Source organism: Ascaphus truei, chromosome 6, assembly GCF_040206685.1.
Source record: "Ascaphus truei isolate aAscTru1 chromosome 6, aAscTru1.hap1, whole genome shotgun sequence".
Lineage (NCBI taxonomy): Eukaryota > Metazoa > Chordata > Amphibia > Anura > Ascaphidae > Ascaphus > Ascaphus truei.
In genome coordinates this window covers 81,132,523-81,137,602 of record NC_134488.1, presented here as the reverse complement: position 1 = coordinate 81,137,602, position 5,080 = coordinate 81,132,523, and the positions used below count along the sequence as shown (strand labels likewise).

Here is a 5,080-nt window from a genome sequence, read left to right as displayed (position 1 = left end):
AGGCGCATCGCCACCAAGGGGACTTCAACCTCTTCACTGGAAACTTCTGCATGCTGGGGCACAATAGACTTCAGTAACCGCACACCGCAACATTCACAGTAGGACCACCATGTCAATGTCTCTCTAGAACAGTCACAAGTGGGGCTAAAACACTGTATGCCCATTTCTCCTTCCACCTCGACGGTCCTGAAGTCGAGGGGTCCCTGAGCCACATTGGCTCCCTGAGCGTGGGCTTCTTGCAGGCAGGAGCATATGAAGAGAAGAGACTCTACTCCTGGCGCACGCCAGGCCACATACACACTAGGGTGTATCCCTTGACAGTCTATCTCGGTTTCCTGCTCAGAAAGAAAATATTCTATGTCTACGACAATGCCCTCCTCCTGGTGAACAGAAGGGTCTAATGGCTGTTCACTGTGCTCACTCCCCCTGGTGGAATTTAAAGGAGGGGTGTGCTCTATCACTGAGTGACTCTGGCTCTGCACTGAGTCACTCACATTACGGGGGCGGGGCTCTGGTTTTCCCGCCAGTCCCGGATGGTTTTCTGTAACCTTTTTCTGAGCAGCCTGGCAGTCAGAAGCACGTGTGTCATCTTGAGTTGGCGGGAGCCGCCATTTTAGGTGGGACTCACTGTTAGCCTCCCCTGCTGCAGGAGCCTCCATTTTAAGTACAGTCCTGTCAACTACACTGCAGCTTTTTGCATAGATCATGAGACAGTCCCCTGCGGAAGACTCGGGGAGTGTTAATACATGGGGAACAGTCTCTAGGCATATGTCATGCGTGGTGAACAGGAGATAGGTAATCCCCCGGCCGTCAGTATCCAGCCTTAAGTCTGTCACCCGGGCAGTGGCCAATTCCGGACAAGTTCTTACTTGGGCGCGCATAGTGGACAATTCCGTATCATGGGATACTCCGGCCACTACAAACACGCGCCTTGGGGATAATTGCCGCGCTAAGGCCCAGTCATCGACGTCTTGCGGTGATGGCACCGCCATGATGAAAAATATGAATGGGACAATTTGAAAAAATGAAAACAGGGCACCCCAGGTCTCATCTCAGCAGCGCCTCCAAATGTAACGGATATTCCACCCCACCCAATCTCATATATAGTGTGGGTGAGTAGAACATGTAGTGTTACCGGTGTGGTGCGTATACCTGCAGGCTCACAGGAGGTCTGAGCCTCCGCTAATGAGAGCCTGGGGTGAATCCTCTGGAACGGATCTTCTTGGTTCAGCGCCTCCACCTATGTAGGATTCTATGGAAATGTAGAATGACCCTACATAGGAACCCAATAAGAAAATACACACACAGTGATTATATATATACTAAGGGCTTTACTATGAACATATAACACATTACATAACCTTATGCATCTCAGGCCCAATGTCTGACGTTCCCACCCAGTGTCCTGTAATCCCCCACCCACATGTCCCGTACTCCTACGGAGGTCGTGGGTGACTGCGCAGTCACTAAGTTATCTATTAGGCCTGTTGGTGCACATGTGTAGAAATACCTTCCGAGCACTCCGATGCTCGGGCCCGCAACACACTTCTCAAAGGGTCAGACGTCCGTCTGATCCTTATTCAGGTACTTCCGCCGGGGACCCCAACGAGGGTCCCACCGCTTCCCGGGAACAACGATATTTCTCTGTGTCCCTACCTACATAAGGGACACGTTCTGCACTATAGGCCGTCCCTATAAATACAGCAACCTATGGTGGCTTAAGGGTCAATCTCCTAGGGCCTTCGGGGTTGCCTATCCTATATAGGTAGGTCTTGTACCCACCCTACTCATAATACGGGCCCTGGGCCATGGATCCCCGGACTGGTTACCGCTATGAACCCCCCCCAGTTGCCTCGTACTACGCGCAATGCCGCCCTGGGCTATGGCTCCCCGGATTGGTTACCGCTATGAAACCCCCCCAGTGGCCTCGCCACTCGCAACACGGACCCTGGGCTATGGCTCCCCGGACTGGTTACCGCTATGAACCCCCCAGCTGTCTTGTGCCACTAACTCACCTAAACGCCTGCCGCAACGCTCTGCAGACTAACCTCAAACCCCTTATCCCTTGCTATCCCCCAGCTCTGACTACCATGAGTGACAGGGAACCTCTCTAGGACTATCCCTGGCAACACTCCCTAACCTGGGGTAATACAGGGTTAACTAGGGCCTTAGGGCAGGGAGTCTCCGGCTCCTGCACCCTACCTCCTTCCTCTGTCTGTCTCCTTGCCCTGCTTCTTCCTGACTCACACGCAGCTCCAGCCCGCCAAATGTATCTATCTCCCTCCAGGGCAGTCCTGCAGCCCTATTGGCTCCTATCAGGCACCTGGTGCCTGCCTCGCTATGCCTCATGGGAATTGTAGTCCCGAGGCCCTTACAATAACATTGGGGCCGCGTGCGCTCCTCCCCTCTGCCTACACTAGCTCCCAATGGCCGCCGCAATCTCTCCCTATGCTTCCCTACTCTCGCGCGACCTCCTAATAGCTGCCTTAGCTCCCTACCCCTATCTGCGCATGCGCGACCTATCTGGGGCTCTCCTGCCCTCGCGCGATCACTGCGCATGCGCGACTTGAGGCTCAATGGCGGCGCCCTGCTCTGCGGCCGCCGGGACCTTAGAGACGCGATCGCGGCCTTAGCAACGGCCCGATCGCGTCCCTGGCAACCGGCCGCAGGCAGGAGAAGCCGCGCTGCTCCCTGCTTGGCCCCCACCCTCCGGAATGGCCGTCGGGTCTGCCTCTTGCCGCTGGCAGTACCCGACAGCGTCCGTGGCCACGGAGGCGCCCGGGGGGGTCGCAGGGGGAAAAAGATGACCTGGCTACATATATATATATATATATATATATATATATATATATATATATATATATAAATGTAAATACAACTGTATGCTCATCTGCATGTCTTATGCAGGTCTGCAACCCCGCCTTTCACCATTATCACCCAGCACACAGCACTTCCACTGCAGCAAGGGATTCTGGGAAATGACATGCAAATGAGTACACAGTGAAACTTTTTGCTTCAAAAACCATTTTTACCATGGTTCCCATGGCTTAAACTTGCTGCATGGTCACAGCTTTGAGCACTGCCAGGGTTAAGGTGCATAGCCAAAAAACCCACCCACAGACAGCTTTTTTTTTTTTGTAGCCTGGGTGGTGAAAAAGTGATTCCACCTCAAAAACCGTGCTCGTGGTCAAGTGAGACCAGGTGCGCTCCACATGTGACAGTCTTCTCCGGAGAGTAGGCTAGTCCGGTTCCATGACGTCTTCCTCCGAAGAGTCTGACGTTCTTCTCGTTCCCTCCTAGTGCAGCAGGCGCCGCAGGAGGGTCCAAGTCTTTAGGGTTTTCAGCTTACGCCTACTAACCAATGTAGTCTTTTCCCGAGGGAGGGGTGACCACCGACCAGCACTTAGTCTTCTCGCTCTCCGAAGAAAGAAGGGTGACTATAACCCAACACCAACAAACAAAAAAAGTTCATAGTGCAAGTGTTCCTGTGAGCTGTGTGATGCAGTGCAGGAAGTGCTCTGACAGACGACACAAAAAAGTGTGCACGAGTGCACGCCCGGCCCTTTGCAAGGCCAGGCGGGTGAAAAAAATAGTTGGCTTGTCCCCTCAGTGGAAGGCAATAAGGGGGGCCAAGTGCGGGAAAAATAGGGGACGGTGCAAAATTATCTGTGCTGATCAAGTGCTCGTAAGTGGAGGCCGCCGCCCAAACAGCCATCCACAGTGCAGCAAGTGATGCTCCACAGGTGTTCCAAGCCTGGGGTGCAAGATTAAAAATGCCCGGGCTACTTTGCATCCGCCCTCTCAGGCCATGACCAGAGGACCAAGTGATGCAACTAGGGCCATCCTTCACAGGACAGACCCTACACTTGATCTTAGCCAAAAGGCCGAGAAGCGATGTGGGATGCATATTATGCCTGCTGGCTTAGACAATGTTAAGCTTACTGTTAGAATAATATACAGACGTGTACAAATTTTGTGATTGCATTAGCAGTCAACTTTTATTCTGGCTATATTAGCAGTTGGACAATGAGGGAGTGTTTTTCCCCTGTGATACATTACTGTGTGTATATATGAGATTGCAGTATACGCTTGTCTGCTACTCATATATTGTTATATACATAGTTGTGCACAATTCCTATGATCATAGTAGCAGCTAATTTCCTTCGGGCTACACTAGCAGTTTTCATGACAGGCTGTGTGCCCTATTAATGCAGATTAGAGAAAAGGTGATTACCAATAAACTTAAAAAAAAAATTGTTATTCAAGAATTGATACTGTCTCTTCATCCTATCTTGCAAATTATATGCATTTTTATTGGTCTAGGTGTGCTGTTGTTGACCCACACAGGATTAATCCACTTACCACCAACCAAAGATGGCACAAAGCTGACCAGCATCACTGTAGACTATCATCATTTAGGTGTTAGGAGTAAAATTAAGCAGTGATGTTGGAGCTGTGTCATGGTTAGCATGGCGTTTATATTTAGCTTAGCCTTTACCATGTGACTATCACGTTACCATTTATGTCTGCGGTCTGCTTCATACATTGCAATCTTTGGTTGGTTTTTAGGTATGCTGTGTGAGGGTCAACATCTTATTACACAAGGAGCACATCTACACCAATTTAAGTAGTTACACCCATTAGGATTAGTTGCCCTACATATAGTTAGGTTCTACAGATGGATTGATTGCCAATTTAATTCTAGGAGTTGTCTAAGACTATATTATTCAACACTAGGGCTATACACCTGATAGTCAGCGTCACTAGTACCAGACCTACTCCTACTTATTTTAATTCACTTTAGGTTATATTATTATTTTTTCACGATTCATGTCTATTATATGTGTGTAATTTTTTAATCATTATAATAAATGTTATGTTTTAATAGCCCAGGAGTGCATCTTAGTGGGCTTCTAGCTAGAGAGGGCGTTGGTAACACCTCCCTCTCTCTAATTTTGGTAATAGTATTACAGTCAGCCCATCTGATGCACCAATCTAGGCATTTAGAGCGCAAACTACTTCTCAACCCACTTTATCTTCACTTAGTGAGCAGTATATACCCTCTGTGTTTTTTCATATG

At 49.7% G+C, this 5,080-nt stretch overlaps 1 pseudogene; it reads right to left on the bottom strand.

Moving 5' to 3' along the window:
* Nucleotides 1-3,739: 3,739 nt before the first annotated feature.
* On the bottom strand, nucleotides 3,740-3,896 carry LOC142498218 (U2 spliceosomal RNA; annotated as a pseudogene).
* Between the last annotated feature and the right edge of the window lie 1,184 nt (nucleotides 3,897-5,080).